A 22,543-nucleotide genomic window follows, 5' to 3' on the forward strand; every position below is an offset into this window, starting at 1 on the left:
ATTTGCCCTCATTATAGGTCAGGTTAAGGGCTCGGGCTGTCTGGAGGAACTTTTCAAAGTTTGCGTCATGGTCCTGCTGATCATGGCTGCAGATGGTGACATTGTGCAAGTACGGGTAAGTAGCCCGCAGGCCGTACTGGTCCACCATTTGGTCCATCGCCCTCTGGAAGACGGAGACCACATCTGTGATGTCGAAGGGGACCCTGAGGAAGTGGAAGAGCCGGCCAGCTGCTTCGAAAGCAGTATAGAGGCGGTCTTTTGGTCGGATAGGGAGCTGGTGGTAGGCGGATTTGAGGTCGACAGTGGAGAAAACACGGTATTGGGCGATCCGATTGCCCATTTCTATTATGAGGGGAAGGGGGTACGCATCGAGCTGCGTGAAGCGGTTGATGGTCTGGCTGTAGTCCACGACCATCCGTTTCTTTTCCCTGGACCGTACTACCACAACTTGTGCTCTCCAGGGGCTGTTGCTAGCTTAGATGACTCCCTCTTCCAGTAAACGCTGGACCTCTGACTTGATAAAAGTCATATCTTGGGCACTGTACTGCCGGCTCCTGGTGGTGACGGGCTTACAGTCGGGGGTGAGGTTCGCGAATAGTGAGGGGGGGGTGCAACTTTCAGTGTTGCAAGGCTGCCGACCGTGAGGGGGGGCAAGGGTCCGCTGAACTTCAGGGTCAGGCTTCGGTGGCTGCATTGGAAATCGAGACCGAGCAGCATGGGGGCGCAGAGATGAGGGAGGATATAGAGCTTGAAACGAGCGTATTCGGCGCCTTGGATCGCGAGATCCGCAATACAATACCCCTTAATTTGGACCGAGTGGGACCCGGAGGCGAGGGCTATGGTTTAGGAAGCTGGATAGGTGCGCAAGGAGCAGCGCCTTACCGTTTCTGAGTGGATAAAGCTCTCCGTGCTCCCAGAGTCGAAGAGGCAGGGAGTGTCGCGCCCGTTGATCTGGACCTGCATCATGGAATTCTGCAGGTGCTTTGGCCGCGATTGGTCGAGGGTGATCGCTCTCAGTTGCAGGTAGTCCGAGTCCTCAGCCGAGTCGGATTCACAAAATGGCCGCCGCCATCGGTCGCACGTGTCCGTAGCGTAGCCGAGTCTGGGGAAGTCCGAGGGAGGCTCGCAGGGTCCGCGGGGTACGTGCCTAGGTTGTGGCGGGCCACTTCCAGTGAGGTGGCGAGCGTTACCGTGACCTGAAGGTCTTTAGCTCCATTTTCGAGGAGTCGAGGAAAATAGGAACAGGAGCAGGTCATTCAATACCTTTACCATAGTCCATCATTCAATGAGATAATAATCTTTATTAGCCGGGAATTGAACCCTGGTCCCGGGCGCTGTGAAGCAACAGTGCTAACCACTGTGCTACCGTGATCCTGGTTGACTTGCACCTTAACACCATTTACCCGCCTTGATTCTGAAACTCTTCATGCCCTTGTTTGAGAAAAATCTATCGGTCTCAGGTTGGACATTTTTAATTGGCCGCGAACCTCAACAACTTTCTGCGGGAGCGCTGATTTTTGCAAGCGATGCCCATATCCCGCGAATGAATAAAATAAATGCTCCTGCTTCAGCTGCCGGACGCTTGCAGGCCGCAGCATAATTAAATGTACAGAGGCAGACCTGAAACGCAAGGGATTCATTGAACTTTCGGTTCAGGCTGCATATTGTTAAAAATCTGCAGCAATGATTAAATAGAAAATACGCAGGAACAACAAAAGCAAGTGAATCTATGAGATGTTAGACGGCAGAAAACGTTTGCAGTCTCCTCATCCGATTGAAAACCTAGCTTGGAGGCAAGCAGATTCGATTCCAGCTGGTGTATCCAATTGGAGTTGACTTCTTCCTCCCCTGCACCCATTGCTCTCAGGACTCCACTGAAACATCAGCACACCGGACAAGTAATTTGGTACCGTTGCCAGCTCCCACCTCTAATCAGTGCTTTGGTGCCTCGTGGTGGTGCATTGCATTGAAAACTAACCTGGGATTCACCAGTTTAAGTTGTCCGAGCGCTGATCGAAACCAAGCACCTCATCGTGCTCAGGTCAGAGGTGTGCGTCAGCACCCACGAGAGTGACTCCAGCTTCAGTGAAACCACGGCCTGTTAGACAGAGAGGCATAGGTAGCACAGTGTGGTTTCATAATCTGTGTAACCTACAGGAACAACATAATCACCACATCTCAGGGCGGTACGGCGGCGCAGTGGCTAGCACTGCTACCTCACGGCACCGAGGACCGGAGTTCGATCCCGGCCCCGGGTCACTGTCCGTGTGAAGTTTGCACGTTCTCCCCGTGTCTGTGTGGGTCTCACCCCCACGACCCAAAGGTATGCAGGTGGGTGGATTAGTCACGCTCAATTGGAGAAAGAAAAAATTGGGTGCTTTAAATTCCCCCCAAAAAATAATCACCATATCTCCGGCCCCGCTACCCGTTCTGTGAACCCCTCAGATCTCCCCATGTGTTACCTTTAGCTGGCCAGGCATTAAGCTCTGGAATTCCCTTCCGAAATGTCTCTGCCTCTTTCCTCCTTCCAATGTTCCTGAAAACCTTTCACCAAGCTACTGATGCTACCTGACCTAATGTCATCTTACTTGGCTCAGCTTAAATTTTTTGTGGCGAAATTGGGTGTTTTACTACGATGGAAACACAACATTAGGAAAGCTGTTATTGAAATACTGAAAGATAAAAGGCATCTCGTTGGAGGGCATTGGCTTCAAAAACTTGGAGGACCATGTCTGAAGCAGTGGTGCTGTCGCTGGACTAGAGTTCATTACTGGAGAAATTCTCTGGATCACTTTTTCAAAGGACTGATGGAGACATGGGGGCGGGATTCTCCCCTATCCGGCGGGGCGGAGTGACGTCAACCACTCCGGTATCGGGCCGCCCCAAAGGTGCGGAATCCGCCCCGGAGTGGTTTGCGCCCCGCCGGACAGCAGGAAAGGGGCTTGGCGCCACGCCAACCAGCGTCGACGGGCCTCTGCCGGCCGGCGGGAGTTGGCGCATGCGCAGGAGCGCCAGCGTGTGCCGCAGTCATCACCGTGCATGCGCAGAGGCATTCGCACTGGGAATGGCGGACCGGTACAGCCTCCGGTGCGGAAGGATAGAGTTCCCCCACGGCACAGGTTCACCCACGGATTGATGGGCCCCGATCGCGGGCTAGGCCACCGCGGGGTACCTCCCAGGGCCAGATCCCCCCGCGCGCCCCCAAGAACCCCGGAGGTCGCCCGCGCCGCCAAGTCCCGCCGGTAAGGGACCTACTCCAATTTCGCCGGCGGGACTGGCAAAGAACGGGCGGGACTTCGGCCCATCGTGGGCCTGAGAATTCGGGCAGCCCCGGCGCCCATTGAGTCGCGCCGGTCCCCGCCATTCTCCGAGGACAGCGGCGCGACTCACGCCAGGCCGATTTTTGGGGGGCGGGAGAATTTGGAGGACGGCGGGAGCGGGATTCACGCCAACCCCCAGCGATTCTCCGACCCGGCGGGGGATCGGAGAATCCCGCCCATGATTGGTCAGATGGTCTCCTTCTGCACTCTCTGATTCCATGGTTCAGAGAGAAGCCAGCTCCCTTATGTGTCATATAGGACCATGCATTGACATTTGTCGTCACAAAAACTTGTCCATTTTATTCCTCCTATCCCACATTCCAGCTCTATTTACCAGCTCTTCCCACAGCTTGTTTACTTTTTCTGAGTCATCACACCAGGCTTAAAAAATCAAGCTCAGTGAGCATCAACAGTAAACAGGCTCACATAATCAAACACAGAACAAATTGAATACCACACAGACAACATCCTAAATAATACTTGTATCATCTTCATCGGTATCATCCTCATAGGTAACCCGCTCCATTGGGCAAATGGCACTAACTGTTCTCAATTATCACAGGAGTTGGTTAAAATAGTGTCACTCCTTAAATGCACCAGTGTTTTCAGGCTGTTCAGTAAGTATCTTTCCCCCACTTCTCTATTTGAAAAGGCTCTGCTGATTTTAGGGAAAGTCGGGTCTTTAAGCCGCTTTCATCAGCTGTCCCCATCTCATTGCGATGTGATTATTTTAGTGATGAGATTCAAGGTGCAGGCGCCGCCAATGAGGAGAGGTCACTGCTCAGTGGACACTTTCTGTTTCACTTAATTATGTTGGTTACTTGACTTTCCTGTGTCACCATCCACCACGCATAACCATCAAATCGCGTTAACACAAGTGGGGGTCATGACCTTCGAATCATAGACTCCCTACAGTGCAAAAGGAGGCCATTCGGTCCATCGAGTCTGCACCAACCCTCCAAAAGAGCACCCCACCCAGGCCTGCACCCCCACCCTATCCCCGTAGCCCCGCCTATCCGTTGGACACTAGGGGGCAATTTAGCAGGTCCAACCCGTCTAACCTTGTGCTGCTTCACTGTGTGTTATCGGCATTGTGAGACAAACAGTTTTGAACTCTTGGGGAGTCAAAGGTTATGGGGAACAGGTAGGAAAGTGGAGTTGAGGCCAAGGTCATGTTCGACCATGATCTTACTGAATGGTGGGACAGCCTCGAGGGGCGGATGCGTGCTGCTCCTATTCCTTACTTCCATACGGTCTTATATTATATAAATGCCAGTTGTTGCTGTTGACTGGGTCAACCCTCCTTCAGCTACACTCTAGAGAATCAAATGCGAAGGCTCCGTTGGTAAGCCTGTAGCGTGCAAACTGAGACACACATAACAAGGAGTTCACAAGTTTGATCACCACCATTTTCTGAACAAGCAGAGCCAGTGTGACAGCCTGTAAAGAGTGTTCAAGTTGGCTTTTGTGACGCTTTCATGTAAAGAGGAACGAGATCAGGCAAAGCTTCCACGATGGGGATCAGAAAGGGTGTGAATGCACATCTGATGAGGCCAGATGCTGCGACGATCTAACAACCCCTTTCCCTCCTGTCCGCCTGCAAACAGACTCAACCCGCTAATGAAGGATGAAAACTTTGGTGAGGTAGCATGGGACATTGAGTACCCAAGAAACCACACCCCAAAATAAGCCAGAGTTAAGAAAGGCGAGAAAGTGGGGAAAGAAGCAAATCATTCAAGAGTCGGGTGCTCTTGTGGATCATGTGAAATATATTGTGTTCAGCAAGTAGACTTTCACATGCGATATTAAACCGAGGTATGGTCTGCCCTCTCGGATGGGCGTATAAGATTCCCAATACGAGGAAGAGCAGGGTAGTTCTCCCCAGCGTCCTTGCCAATATTCATTCCTCAACTAATATCATTCTGAATTCTCCCTCTGCGTACCCGAACAGGCGCCGGAATGTGGCGACTAGGGGCTTTTCACAATAACTTCACTGCAGTGTTAATGTGAGCCGACTTGTGACAATAAAGGTTCATTTATTATTTATTTATTTCATTTAATATCACGGGGGAAAAAATAAATATCGGCAGGTCATTGATCTCATTGCAGTTTGTCGGACCTCGTTTTGAGTAAACCGTCTGCTGGGTTACATTACAACAACAACTATGCTTCAAAAACTTAACTTAATTGGCTGCAAAGTGCGTTGGGATGTCCTGAGGTCAGAGGGCTGCGTTATGGGTGCAATGCCTTTCTAACTCCCTTCAGTCGTTCTGTGCAGGCGCCCCGTCTCGCTTCCTTACCGCACTCATGTATTAGCGGGGCCCGTTGAGCTTGCTATCACGGGACAATGGCAGGGAAACGTCAGTGGTGTGACAGGATTTGTGAAGCTATTGAATGGTGGTGGAGAGTTTGCTGATAAACCTTGTCTTTTGAATGCTTGGCTATCCTGTCAATGCGTCATCATCTGTCAGGCTGAGCCAGTATGGAGAGGGAGAATGGGCCATTGATGTGTTTGTTTTGTCAGCTCTGACGGCCGTGCCTGCTGTGACCTCCATGTCTCATCAATTGACCATTTACATATGCTTGCCATTGGAATTGATGGCTCAACAATGGCTCGCACACCATCTTTAGAATGTGTACTGAATGCCCTTTAAAGCAGGACATTCAAAACAATTTAGTCTGTGCAGGAAACGTTGTCCACAAGAGTCACCCTGCAATTAAACAAAACACCTGTAATTGCACACGACCCACAGAGAGACAGCCCTGCCAATATAAATTACAGCCTCTGCTCAAGAAGCTCTTGAACTTTGCAGCCTCACTGAGCCAGGCTTTCAGCTACACAAACAGCAATTGTGCTTCAATAAAGGAGGAGAAAATAATCCTTTGAAATAAAACATTAATTTTCCCTCATGTTATCAACTGATACTCAACCATTGTAATGAGAAATGGGTATTATGGTCAGTATGAACAGTCTTTTACAATTTGTAAATTTCGACATTTGAAACATTTAATTCATTGATGCCCTTGGGAGCTGTACATGTATTTCTCTGTGTTGCACAGACAGACAACCACACACATACAGACACACACACACAAACAGACAGACAGACACACACACAGACACACACACATATACAACCACACACACAGACACAGACACACACTCACACACATAGACACACACATACACACACACGCACACAGATACAGAGAGAGACACACACAAAGAGACACACACAGATGCACATACACATACAGACACACACACACAAATACAAACAAGGGCACACACATGCAAACACACACACACCCAAATACAGAAACCCACACACATACAGACTGACAGACACAGACACATGTTACAGCCTCAGACACACATACAACCACACACACATACAGCCACACACAGACTCACACACACACATACACATACAGCCACACACAGACTCACACACATACATACACATACAGCCACACACAGACTCACACTCACACATACAACCACACATAAAAACAGAGACACACACACAGACACACACAGATACAAGACACACACACACATTTTAAAAAATAAATACATTTAGAGTACCCAATTCATTTTTTCCAATTAAGGGGCAATTTAGCGTGGCCAATCCACCTACCCTGCACATCTTTGGGTTGTGAGGGCGAAACCCACACAAACACGGGGAAAATGTGCAAACTCCACACAGACAGTGACCCAGAGCCGGGATCGAACCTGGGACCTCGGCGCCGTGAGGCAGCAGCGCTAAGCACTGTGTCACCGTGCTATATATATACACACACACATGCATACATGCACGCATACATACAGACACACACGCACAAACATTCAAACCACACACACACACACATGCGGACACACACAAATACAGACACAGACACACATATTCAGACACACACAGATACAGACACACACACACACACAGATACAGACACACACAGATACAGACACACACACACATATTCAGACACACACAGATACAGACACATACACACACACAAAAAGACAGACATGGACACACATACATTCTGACCACACACACATACAGACACACAAACACACAGAAATACAGACGCGGACACACATTCAGACACACACACATACAGACACACACAAATACAGACACAGACACACAGAGACATAGATACACACGCATACAGACACACACATAAATACAGACATAGATACACACACACAAACATATACAGACACACATACAAATACAGACACACAAACATCATACAGACACACAAATACACCCACACACATACATACAAGCTCACACACAAATACAGGCACGCACACCCATACATACAGACACACACACACATACATACATACGGATGCATGCACACACATACAGACACAGACACCACACACAGTCACAGACATCACACAGACACTCACGCATATCCAGACACGAACACAGCCACACCCACACATATACAGACACGAACACAGCCACACACATACATACAGACTCAATCACACATTTGCCCAGACACACACACACAGGCAGACAGGCCGGAACTCTCCGGTTGTTGCGATTCAATTTTCCCACCAGCAACGCCCCCACTAGCGGGTTCCATGGTGGGGTGGGATGTTCACAATGAAAATCCCATTGATTATCGGCGGGAAGATGGAATCCCACTGCCAGGGAAAGGCGAGCCACCGCGAAACACGCGGCTGGTGGAGCAGAGAATCCCGCCCATAGTCACAGTCACACACCCACCCACACATACAGACACAGTCACAGTCACATACAGACACAGTCACAGTCACACACATACAGACACAGGCACAGTCACACACACACACACAGTCACACACACACACACACATACAGACACAGTCACAGTCACACACCCCCACACATACAGACATGGTCACAGTCACACACACACATACAGACACAGGCACAGTCACATACACAGACCCAGTCACACCCACCCACACATACAGTCACAGTCACACACACTCACACATACAGACACAGTCACAGTCACACCCACCCACACATACAGACACAGGCACAGTCACACACATACACGCACAGACACAGGCACTGGCACACACATACAGACACAGTCACAGTCAAACCCACCCACACATACAGACACAGTCACAGTCACACGCACCCACACGTACAGACACAGTCACACACACACATACAGACACAGTCACAGTCACACACACCCACATACAGACAGTCACAGTGGCATACACCCACACATACAGACAAGGTCACAGTCACACTCACCCACACATACAGACACAGTCACACCCACCCACACATACAGACACGGTCACAGTTACACCCCCCCCACATACAGACACAGTCACACACACCCACACAACAGGCACAGTCACAGTCACACACACCCACACATACAGACACAGTCACACACACACACATACAGACATAGTCACCCACACATACAGACACAGTCACAGTCACACCCACCCACATATACAGACACGGTCACAGTCACACCCACCCACCTACAGACACCGTCACAGTCACACACTCCCACACATACAGGCACATTCACAGCTACACACACCCGCACATACATACAGACACAGTTACACACACACACACACATAAAGACACAGTCACACACACACGCACACATACAGACACAGTCACAGTCACACACACCCAAATACAGACATGGTCACAGTCACACATACCCACGCATACACACACAGTCACAGTCACACACACACATACAGATAGAGTCACAGTCACACCCACCCACACATACAGACACGGTCACAGTCACAGTCACACACACACACATACAGACACGGTCACAGTCACTCACAGCCACACATACCGACACAGTCACAGTCACACACACCCACCCACACAGACACAGTCACACACACCCACACATGCTGACACGGTCAAAGTAACACATACCCACGCATACAGACACAGTCACAGACAGGCACGCCCACACATACAGACACAGTCACAGTCACACACACAAACAGACACGGTCACAGTCACATCCACCCACACATACAAACACGGTCACAGTCACACCCCCCCACATAGAGACACGGTCACAGCCATACACACCCACACATACAGCACAGTCACAGTCACACACACCCAAACATACAGACACGGTCACAGTCACACACACCCATGCCTACAGACAGTCACAATCAGACACACCCACACATACAGACACAGTCACAGTCAGGCACACCCACACATACAGACACAGTCACAGTCACACCCACCCACACAAACAGACACGGTCACAGCCACACACACCCACACATACAAACACGGTCACAGTCACACACCCACACATACAGACATGGACATAGCCCCCAACACTCCCACATGATTCAGAAAAGGTCACAATCACATATGTCCACACACATGTCTACAAACATGGTCATGGGCACACCCACCCACACACATGCAATCAGAACCAGACACACTCCCACACACGTAAAGACACACACACATAAATATACACACACAGTCACACATACACATACAGACATAGCCACACACACATCTGCACACATACAGACACACATACAGACACACACATACCCACATACATAAAGACACACACAGACACACACATTTTTTTCCCCCCTAAATTTAGTGTACCCAATCAATTTTTTCCAATTAAGGGGCAATTTAGCGTGGCCAATCCACCTAGCCAACACATCTTTGGGTTGTGGGGGTGATACCCATGCAGACATGGGGAGAATGTGCAAACTCCACACGGACAGTGACCCAGAGCCGGGATCGAATCTGGGACCTCGGCGCCGTGAGGCAGCAGTGCTAACCCACTGCGTCACTGTGCTGCCCTACAGACACACACATGACCACACATGCCCACATACCTAAAGGCACACATATTAGACATAGAGATAGCCACACACATACAGGCACAGCCACACACATACATTCACAGGCACATACATTCAGGGACACATACAGACACACACACACATATGCACATATATATAGTCACAGATACATATACACACACAGATATATCCACACAAACATACTTACAGACACAAACACAACCACATGCATGTACACTCACACATACAGACACAGAAATAGCCACACACATACAGACACAGAAATAGCCACACACATACAGACACAGATATAGCCACACACATACAGACACACACTCACACACACTCTCAAACATACAGTCAAACAGAGCCACACATCCACATTACATAGACACGGACTCAGTCACACACAACCCACACACATACAGGCACAGCCACATACACTCACTCACATACAGAAACACCCACCCACAAACATACAGGCACAGCCTCACACACAGACATATACATACCCACACACATACAGACCACTGGCACAGGCACTCATACACATTTCCACATACATACAGACAAAGCCAAACATATACCTACACACATACAGACAGAGACATGACCACATGCACACAAATATGGTCACAACCACCACCCCCCCACATATTACAGATATACACATATACAGATAGCACAGACACACACCCTGATTTTCTGCATGTATCAAGGTTAGCACATTATGGGTAGTCCTTGAGTTTGTGTGATAGTGTAAAACAGTGATAGTGAATTGGCAGTCCATTTAACAGCTCTCCTGATTTTTATTTCCACTGGGGTCACTGAGAGGTGTAAAATGGGCTGATGATTCTCGATTACTCTTTTTACACTACCACACAAAGTCAAAATCTGCTCCTATGATACAGAGAACTGCATAGCCCAAAAATTAGTTCCAGTGTTTGGATTATTGACCCTTTCCCTACCTGCTTCAAAGCAGCTTGCACATTCCTTTACTTAGTATTCCTGGATGTAATGCATGTGCATTGAGAAATTCTGTGCAGCATCCAAATGGTTTAGCCAGAGGAATTGGCATAATTTACATTTTGGCTTAAACATTCAGACCCCTGAGTTTCACAGTGTCCGCAGCAGATCCATTACACCATTGCCGTACGCAGTGAATATTAGCCCACATCACCACCAGTTCAAAGCGGCTGGATTTAGATTTTGTTGCAAAATAACTGACGCCAACATTGGATCCCCCATTTGTACCACTGTTCCGTAGAATCCCGACTGTGCAGAAGGACTCTGCGCTGCCCCTCCAACAGAGCACCATACCTAGGCCCACTCCCCCGCCCTATCCACATAACCCCACGCATTGATCATGGCAAATCCACCTCACCTTCACAGATTTGGACTGGAGCACCCAGAGGAAACCCACGCTGACACGGGGAGAAAGTGCAAACTCCACTCAGACAGTGACCCGAGGCCGGAATAGAACCCGGGCCCCTGGCGTTGTGAGGCCACAGTGCTAACCACTGGGCCGCCATGCCAGTCCCAGATTTTAAGGATTGCTGGCAGCCAGCTAAACAGGCATTAGGTGACATTACATATCTTAACGAGGGGGCCTGTTGATTGATTCCACACCAAAACGGTTTGTCCTGAGAGAGCTTCAGACTTGTTCCGTTCAGTTTCCAGGTTACCCATGAGGTCACAGAACTTTTACTCTTAACGTGGAGCCAAGAGAAGCAGTGTCTCCAAACCCACACCACCACAACCCCATCCCCTCCCTTCCCGACACTCCAGCACTCACACCACCTCAGCTGGGACTTAACTGGGGAGCACTGCTGGCGAAGCAGGTGAACCCCAAAACTGAGCCCTTTCCTCCACAAAACTACCTGTGGAGGAGTGACAGGTCCTGACACCTCACCCTGAATATGTAGGTGAGGCCTGAGGAACTATTTCTGTCAATCCTCAGCTCTCTGTGTTAGGGTACGTGCTGCCCATCCCCCACCTCCATGGCAAAAATCTACCAGGCCTCTAAAAACGCAGCACGAACGTGTTAACTATTTGGGCCTCTCTACCTCCCTTCCCACCTTCATGACATTCTTTGAAACCTATTCCTTTGACCAAGCTTTTGATTGCCTCTCCAAAACTCCTTATGCAGCACAGGTTATTTTCTTTTTTGGTAACTGCGCTGTGAAACATTGGGGGCGTTTATAAAGGCGCAGTACAAATGTTGTTGTTGATGGCTCACACAGGAACAGCCTGCTCCTGCCGCAACTGCGCTCTGTGTGGTTTTCTGATTCTGATCTTTTAATCTGAATTCAAACTACGATAAAAAAAATAAAACAGAGTAACTTGTTCTCGGGGGCTGCAATCGACACTGCAATTGTTTGGTGCAATAACATCTCCTTAAACTAAAATAACACCGTGCACCTTTTCATTGTTCTAACGTAATTATGTGGATAGCTGCAACGCTAGGGAGAGGGACTGCATGCTATGTGCTAGCCAAGCCGAAGGTGGCTGTTACTGGGAAATGGAATCTTTTTGCATTGTGTTGAGTTGCAGTATCAGCCTAATACAATCACATGTCAAATAATAGCAAGGATTAATGCAATGCTCTGCCCTACCCCAGCAATTGACCTGAACATAATGCTGGAACAATGCCCTCTAGTGCACCGCTGCAATACCTCTCCAGTCTGCCGTACTTGCAGCCTCAGACTTTATAAGTGGCCCTGAATTCTGACCCTAAACCTGGCTGAATAGAACCTGGGTTGAAAATAACCACATTCATTCACATTTCATCCATTTTTCTTCTCTCGCAGAAATAAAGCAGTTCCGCACATTTCAGCGTCAAGTATTGAACGACCCGCTTGGTAAGAAGTATTTGAAAACAGCGGTCAGAGAGCAAGGCAGCCCTGAAGCCCCCGCGGGCTACCTCCAGGGTCACCGTGTGCCAGTGGGGCAACACTTTCGCTGACCGGCAGAAAGCTTCTCTCTGTGTTGGAGGCAAAATAAATTGACGGTCTGACTCGGGTCAGTAGTTGAAGGGGAAACACTTACAGGGTTCGGTGGAAAGACCGGGCAGGTAGGGCTAATTTGAATGCTCGTTCAAATAGCTGATGTGTTGAAAGGCCTCCTGACTGTGCTGCATCATTCCATGGTTCTTGCAGAAGAAAGCCTGCATTTACATAGCACCTTGTTCAAAACCTCCACACCTGCTTCACAAGAGGGGTGTTCAAGTTGATGTATCTTAGGGCTACTCAACTTAGGGCAGCACGGTAGCATTGTGGATAGCACAATTGCTTCACAGCTCCAGGGTCCCAGGTTTGATTCCGGCTTGGATCACTGTCTGTGCGGAGTCTGCACATCCTCCCCGTGTGTGCGTGGGTTTCCTCCGGGTGCTCCGGTTTCCTCCCACAGTCCAAAGATGTGCCGGTTCGGTGGATTCGCCATGATAAATTGCCCTTAGTGTCCAAAATTGCCCTTAGTGTTGGGTGGGATTACTGGGTTATGGGGATAGGGTGGAGGTGTTGACCTTGGGTCGGGTGCTCTTTCCAAGAGCCGGTGCAGACTCGATGGGCCGAATGGCCTCCTTCTGCACTGTAAATTCTATGAAATAGAAGAGCAGAAATGAACTGAGGGACAAATTAAAAGGAGCCGCTCCTAAAATACAAATGGAGCACAGCTCAAAAAAACAAAGAGGAATGGAAACTTAAAAACATTAAATCAAAATATGAAAACTGGGGCCAATGAAGCAAACCAACCCCTGCGATGCCCACTGAGCAGGGAAGGCCTCGAGTGTGCCCGTGGACACCGCGTGCTCCCTCTCCATGGACACCCTGCTGCGAATTAAGCCACGGAAGAGGGGCAGGCAGTCGGTGGGCCGACCCCCTCAGTCACCCACTGCCTGGACCTGTTTATGGCAAGTTTCGCCAGGCACAGGAGCAAGTTCACGAGGAGGTCCTCCATCTTCCCCGCCCGCCTCCACAACGGATGCCCGTAGATCAGGAGCACGGGGTTGAAATGAAAATAAAACTTCAACAACAACGTCGTTAATGAACCAAAAAGAGAGTGCAACCAAGAACATTGAACATAGACGTGGCTCACGGAGTCCACAAGGCCGCAAAAGTGGCAAAGCTCTTGGATGTCCGTGAACCAGTGCAAACGGTGGTTGCACATTACTGTCACGTGCATCATCCTCCACCCCAGGTCCCCAAGTTGGGAGTTCCTGTTGAAACGCGATTGCTGTTACGATGTAAATGACTGAAGCAATTATGCTGTGCGCAGCAAGATCCCAAAACAGCGATCAAATTGACACATTATTCTCTCTTCGGTGGTGTTCATTGAGAATGGAATAGGCAAAGCAAAAATCAGGTGCAGAAATATACGGCGGTAACCATGCTACTGTTCAGAGAATTGCTGCTACCAGACACCTTTTTCAGCATTGGGAACCAGTCAACTACTGGCATAGGGTTAAACAAGAGGGCCTTGTATCCACAGTGATTTAATTGGTTTGTAGTTACCCGCTGTTTTTGTGCTGTGGTATCTAGCAATGGTGGGGGCGGGGGGGGGGGCGTTGAAGGCAGGTGTTGAATATTTGTTCACTGGAGACAGGTGGACACAGTGAGCTGGTAGGACCAGGACCTTCAGGAGTTAAATTAGAAAAAGCGACCAAATACAAAGAGTGACAGAGGTTTGGAACCCTCTCCCTCAAACTGCAATTGTTGCTGGGTTCATTGTTCATTTCAAAATTTGAGGATAGATTTCTGTTCACCAAAGGCACAAAGGAATATGGGGCAAATATCGATGTCTGAAGTTGATCACAGATCAATCATGATCTCATTGGGTAGGGCAGGCTTGAGGGGCGAAATGGCCTAATCCTCTTCCTATGCTCCAGGTTGTTGCGGCAATGACACTTAACCAGACAGCCAATGCTCATTAGACTGTGACGTGAATGTCATGATATCTACATTAGCATATCATGGTGCAATCACACACACACTGATGGACAGGTAGTTGGACCAACTAACACACACACAACATCGCAGCCAATCACCAGTGAGAGCACACGCACTATAAAACAGGGAACACCACAGTTCCCACTCATTCTACCAGGAGATAGCTCAGAGCACAGAGCTTACAGCGCGCCACTCAGACATACACCATGTGCTGAGTGCCTCACCAAGATAGTGATAGGGCTGGGTCCACAGGTTAGCTGGTGAAGCACGAACCTCAGCCAGCAGTTAGTAGTTGTTATTGTTTAAGACAATAAAACAGAGTTGTACCATCTACAGCCGTGTTGGATCATTTGTGCATCGGAACACCCAACACGACATGATACCAGTAGTGGAAGCTAACCAGCGACTGTGAGACCTACCGGCACCCTTTCAGAAATCCGCCATCCTGCTCCATGGAAAACATCAGCCCGCCGCAGTCGCTCCGAATTGCTGGAAACCTTGGCGTCAACTGGAAGCTGTTTAAACAGCGCTTCCAGCTTTTCCTAGAAGCCACAGACAGGGCGAATGCATCGGACACCAGGAAGATCGCCCTCCTCCTCTCCACGGCGGGGCAACAAGCCATCCGCATCTACAACTCCCTGGCATTCGCGGAAGGCGAGGACAAGACAAAATACAAGACGGTGCTTCTAAAATTCGGTGCTTCAGCGTGGAAGTCAATGAGAGCTTCGAGAGGTACCTCTTCCAGCAGCGCCTGCAGGGTAAGGATGAGCCTTTTCAATCTTACTTGACACACCTCCGTATCCACGTGCAGTCCTGCGGCTATGAGGCCACCTCCGACTCCATGATACGGGATCAGATAGTTTTTGGGGCTATCTCGGACACCCTGCGCCAGCAGCTCCTCAAAATTAAGCGCCTCACCGTAGCGACTGCCATCGAGACCTGCGTCCTCCACGAGAACGCGACCAGCCGGTACTCCCAAATCCAGACGGCCGAAACGGCACGGCAGGGGTCCTATTAGGCGGAGCGGGTCCAGTCGATCGAGTTCCTCCCGGCCCGCGGCCCAGACGAGGGCGGCCATTTTGAGCGCTTTCCGAGGCCTCCCGCGCTTAAACGCGCCAAAAGAGGGGACGTTGACGCAGAGGGACGTGATGCGCAGGTGCGCTCTACGCAGGACCACACCGCGCATGCGCGGTGGCGCAACGAACGCCATGACTTCACGACATGCGGCAACTGTGCTCCACCCACTTAAAGCGGCAATGTCCGGCCAAAGCACGACAATGTCTCTGCTGTGGCAGGATGGGCCACCACGCTGCCTGCTGTCGAGCACTCAACCTGCCACCCTAACGGTCAACCCGAATTCGTCGCCCACCTGATAGACTTGACTTATGAGCCTGTTAGCACATTGGACTCACTGAATTGTTTTACAGTACTGTTAACGTGTTTCTTTCTTGTCATTCCAGAGGTTCTCTCTCGTCGTTTACTGATTGCATTTGTTTTGTTATTGGTGCAACCTCGTTGCTTTGTTACACCTGACACCTTCCTCTGTATATAGTTTAGCCTCATGTACATGTTGTAAATATTGCACACACATACTCAGATGCACTCAGTACACACTTATGTTTATTAGCATGTAGGCACATATCCTTGTGAAAAGGGGGGATGTCATGATATCCACATCAGCATATCATGGTGCAATCACACACACACTGATGGACAGGCAGTTGGACCAACCAGCACACACATAACATCGCAGCCAATCACCAGTGAGAGCACACGCACTATAAAACAGGGAACACCACAGTTCCCGCTCATTCTACCAGGAGATAGCTCAGAGCACAGAGCTCACAGCGTGCCACTCAGACATAGACCATGTGCTGAGGGCCTCACCAAGATAGTGATAGAGCTGGGTCCACAGGTTAGCTGGTGAAGCACGAACCTCAGCCAGCAGTTAGTAGTTGTTATTGTTTAAGACAATAAAACAGAGTTGTACCATCTACAGCCGTGTTGGATCATCTGTGCATCGGAACACCCAACACGACAGTGAACTCTGGCCACTGGAGCACTGATTGGTGGTGCGTACCCATGTGTCAACATGAGGAAAAGACCCTCCTTAAAATTGAAGTGTTTGACGAAGATTTGGCCACCCCTCCTAATATCTCTTCCTCTGGTGGGCAGCACGGTGGCGCAGTGGGTTAACCCTGCTGCCTCACGGCGCCGAGGTCCCAGGTTCGATCCCGGCTCTGGGTCACTGTCCGTGTGGAGTTTGCACATTCTCCCCGTGTTTGCGTGGGTTTCGCCCCCGCAACCCAAAGATGTGTAGGCTAGGTGGAAAAGATTATGCCATTAATAATGGCAACAGGAAACAGTTTATAGTGAAATTGACTCCACGACAGAGAAGAGAGATCTTTCAACCTGTCCCTCCATTTGTACGTGTTAAGGAGTTGATTGAACAGTGCATCAGCTTACAAATACACTCAGCTGAAGGATGAGAATGATTTTCAGATTTTTTTTCAGAAGAACAGGAAGCACGAGATTTTATCTAACACCCATAGAAGCAACCAAGAAGACATAGCCCTTTCCCTGAAACAAGACCACATGTGTGCACAGGCTTCAAGCAAACGCCTCCTTTTTGGTATATACCTATATTTAGACTGCACTGCTTTAATTCCCCTTTCTTCATGAAAGCCAACACAAACTCAATTTTTTCACCAATTGCGAACAATTATTTTATTCGGGGACAAGACTTCTCCATGGCCTCCTCCTCCCAAATCCCTTTTTCCTACTGTGGTGTTGCAATTTACTGAAGACTGTTAATTGGCAGAGTGAGGGGGTGTTTGTGTGGGAAAGCAGGGAAAACATGTTGAAGTGTCTCCACATCCTGCAGTAACGCCTCTCCAATTCATTGCCCTCACTGTAACAGTCATTCTTCACTCCCCTCGCCCCACATCGGTCATCCAGTGTTAAGTTGGTCGTGAGCTTCAGGTGCAAGATAAACGGGGAGGAGGGTCAGGGAACCAAAGTAGATTTTTAAAATGTTCTGTTTTCAAACAGCTGCATTCGGCTGCTATTTGTTCATTTTCAAATGCTGCAGGTGTAAATGCAAAATGGGGCTGGTTTAGCACAGGGCTAAATCGCTGGCTTTGAAAGCAGACCAAGGCAGGGCAGCAGCAGGGTTCAATTCCCGTACCAGCCTCCCCGAACAGGTGCCGGAATGTGGCGACTAGGGGCTTTTCACAGTAACTTCATTTCAAAATGGGCGACAGTGACTTGGGAGCCCACCTCTTAGCTGCCTGATTGAAATCAATGGGAAAGAAAATTGGTTGGGTTTGGAAAACGGGCCTCAATTTGCGTTGCGCTGCAGTCGACCACCACCACCAGGACACTGACGTCATTCAGACACCTCTCAAATTCACCGCTTTATTTTGCAAGGAGAGACCTCATTTAAAAACCAACAATTCCGACGTCACGATCATGGGTTCGGCTGACAAATTGAGTGTGGCTGTAATTTTCTCCTCTCCGACGGTTCTGCTTGTCCTTTGCAGGGCCGTTTCATAAATTCAAAATCAATCATCTGTTCTATCTGTGTACTTGGGCTGATTTAGATGCAGGGCCTTCAATAAATGAAGGATTTCAATCAAATTGAAATAACCTTTAACCCCTTAAGTACTGCCTCCCTCCTCTCTCCCCGCTCCCTTCTCATGGACTTTTGCATCCGAAGCAATTTACGAGCACATCAGAGCGATCTCCTGCTCATGAGTATGCCTGCAGTTTACACAGGAAATCAGAAACGCACTGTGGTGGTATGTATTAGGGGTAATACGGTACACCACGTGTCGACAGGCTATTGGTGGAGGGATGCCAGGTCCTGATAGGATCTGCCACCTACTGGACTCCACCCAGAAATGCCGGTATAAGAACCCAGTTTTTCCCTCCATTTCCCTCAGCAGTTGCATTCTGTAACCACGCTGCTGGGGATGAAGTTCTGCTTAATAAAGCCTTCAATTGACATTACCTCAACCTGCCTCGCGTCATATTGACGGTGCTACACGCACCTTCTTCATCCCCAACACCAACGGAAAGAGATCACTGCAGGGTTTTGTCAAACAGTGCAACTTCACTCAGAGAGTGTCATCAAAACTGCCTGAAGTCATCAAATTTGAATTTAGTTCATCATCGGCATTTGGACATTGCGGGCAAGGCCAGCATTTATTACCCATTCCCTTGGTTGTCCTCAGACGGTGGAGTGGGCTGCCTTCTTGACCCAATAGTAGCATTTTGATGCAACTGAGTGGCTGCTTTGGGGAGGCAGCTAAGAGTCAACAGCTTTGATGGGCTACAGGATTCCTTATTTTTTGAGTTGCAGTCTAATGTAAATCCCATCACACTTCAAATCACACTTCATAAATTTGTGAGCTTCCCAAGCAATAGAAGTTGCCTGCTACCTACCCCCAGAAGAGCAGTTGGCTGTAGTTGACTTTAAGATGTGACTGGAATTGGAGGAGCTATCTGTTGCCACTCTTGATCCCAGAAAAATAAAAGGTTCAAGAAAGAAATTAATTCTTTTGTACCTTGAAATTGAGATTGGAGTTCTCGGTACGCCAGTGAACCCTGATCAGAGTGCTTAAAGGTGACCATCCATCTCTCTCCCCACCATTCTCACACACTCTCAAACCCTCCCCTGCCATTCTACACCCCACAAGAAGACAATTGTAACACTCCAACTCCAACCCATCCTTGAGCTGAACTGAATTAATGGACCAGGGATCGAAACTATAATTTTCTTAGCCGGTCAGTCTTACTATGCTGTAGGGTGCATTTGTCTACTGAGCCATCTTATGCTAGACAGAAGTTTGAGACCTTTAACAGTTTGATTTAAGTATTCAAAAGAAGTGGATGCACAAGACTATGATATGCAATAAAACAGGTCAGTTAACTCATTATTCATATGGGCAGCACGGTAGCACAGTGGTTAGCACTGTTGCTTCACAGCGCCAGGGTCCCAGGTTCGATTCCCGGCTTGGGTCACTGTGTGCTGAGTCTGCACGTTCTCCCCGTGTCTGCGTGGGTTTCCTCCGGGTGCTCCGGTTTCCTCTCTCAAGTCCCGAAAGATGTGCTGGTAGGTAATTTGGAAATTCTGAATTCTCCCTCCGTGTACCCGAACAGGCGCCGGAATGTGGCGACAAGGGGCTTTTCACAGCAACTTCATTGTAGTGTTAATGTAAGCCTACTTGTGACAATAAAGATTATTATTATTATTATCCTCCAGGGCTGAAATGATACCCCTTGAGTATAGAATATTTAGGGTGCTCCATTTGAAGTGATAAACAGTGGATGGTCGAAATGACCTCCTTCTGCACCGTAACAATTTTGTGAAGACGTTTAAAAGATAGTTGAAGGTTATTTTCTCTGGTTGGGGAGCGGGGTGGGTGGGGTGAAGTCCAGAATAAGGGGATATAACCTTAAAATTAGAACTGGACATTTCTAGGACGATGTCAGGAAGCACTTATCACACAAAAGGTATTGGAAATGCAGAACTCTTTCCCTTCGAAAGCTATTGAGGTTCATGAGTAATTTGAAAATTTTGAATCTGAGATTGATAGATTTTTGTTAGCTAGAAGTATTAAAGACTACAGAACTAAGGAGGGTAGATGGGGTTCAGATACAGGACAGCCACGGTCTAATTGAATGGCAGAACTGCCTCTACCATCCTAACAGCTCCAAATATGCTGACTTCAAACAGGATCCTGCTTTGCACAAAGCTGGGTTAAATCAAATGAACTAATACCAAATTAACTCAGTGCTGAACTTCAATCAGGGCAGTAAAATGACAGGGGCGGCACGGTAGCACAGTGGTTAGCACAGCTGCTTCACAGCTCCAGGGTCCCAGGTTCGATTCCCGGCTTGGGGCACTGTATGTGAGGAGTCTGCAAGTTCTCCCCGTGTGTGCGTGGGTTTCCTCCAGGTGCTCCGGTTTCCTCCCACAGTCCAAAGATGTGCAGGTTAGGTGGATTGGCCATGCTAAATTGCCCTTAGGTTAGGCGGGGTTACTGGGTTACGGGGATGTATGGGCTTAAGTGGGGTGTTCTTTCTAAGAGCCGGGGCAGACTCGATGGGCCGAATGGCCTCCGTCTGCACTGTGAATTCTATGATCTGAGGCAAGTGTTTGTTAAAATTCTGGAATAAATGGGAAATAAAATCCGATGTACAGTGCAGTCTCCCGCTATTTACAACATTCGGGACTCAAGATGGCTGAGTCCCACGGAGACCTACTTCTGCCATTTCAAAGCAGTGAAGCCGCAGGGAAAGAAAATATACTGTCAAACAACAAAACAAGGGAGAAGAATATCCTAATGAATAATTAACAAGGCATTGATTAGCGCTCACAAATGAATGATCAAAAACAACCCTGAAATTATTTTCTCCCCAAATATATTCAGGAAACATCACAAGTTGCACTGCATAATTAGTGTGTCCCATGGGTGGGGAAGACACTAACAGTGCATGATGATTGCATTATTCTGGGTTATTAAGGTCATTCTCATGAGTAGGATAAATTTGCCATCATGCACAAACCAGGCATCTATGTCTAAGATAGAGTGTACGTGGCAAATAAGGAATCTCAGTCCCTAAAAGGGATCATTCATTCTCCGCACAGGAATTCAGCAATGCAGCAATGCAGCAATGCCGCCACCAACAATGCATTAAAAGAAGGATTAACTTCTGATTGGAAAAAAAAAAGAGGCTACCATGTTGACAAAATTGAGAAGGTGCCTGACAGGGTTACAATTCTGATTGTGGAGCCAGTGGAAGGAATTTCAATGCTGCACACTCGTGTGACCCTCAGTTCTGACCAGAGTGTCAGGGTCTTAATATCCCACTTTGCCACCATCCTGTCTGGGGTGAATGGAGTGGGGAGGCAGGAATGTTTCTCATCCCACCCTAAAGAAACTTGGGATTGTTAAAAAAATACATTAGAATTCCAAATAACCTTTTTTTAGATGACTGGCAAAATCTAAAGTATTGCGTACAGTTCTGATTGGCAAAGCATTAAGGGAGACTTAATTCATGTCCCTGAGGTAGTGCAGAAAAGAGCGTTAAGTCTGATGCTCAGAGGATTGAGTTATGAGGTAAGACTGGAGAAGTTTGGGCTCTCAGCATGGGAAGTAATCTCCTGAGAGAGGAGTTCATAGTAGTTTAGAAGGTAGCTGCAACTGTGATCGTAGGACAGGATGACATGAGTCCTGGCCGGGGAATAAAGAAATGGAGGATTGCTGTCAGCAAGTCCTTCAGCACTCGAGCGATCAACTCATGGAATGGGCTTCCAGGTATAGGAATGAAGCCAAAAAAAACCCTGAAATCATTTCAGATGTGTACTTTTACTGCAGCTTAAATGCTGTTGGAATAAATCC

At 48.5% G+C, this 22,543-nt stretch overlaps 1 protein-coding gene across 2 annotated transcripts in view; it reads left to right on the plus strand.

Moving 5' to 3' along the window:
* The window catches only part of mafa (MAF bZIP transcription factor a), a 410,075-nt gene that overhangs the window by 172,016 nt on the left and 215,516 nt on the right, over positions 1–22,543 (plus strand). The window lies entirely within an intron of this gene.

This window comes from Scyliorhinus torazame, chromosome 10 (assembly GCF_047496885.1).
Source record: "Scyliorhinus torazame isolate Kashiwa2021f chromosome 10, sScyTor2.1, whole genome shotgun sequence".
NCBI classification, from domain to species: domain Eukaryota; kingdom Metazoa; phylum Chordata; class Chondrichthyes; order Carcharhiniformes; family Scyliorhinidae; genus Scyliorhinus; species Scyliorhinus torazame.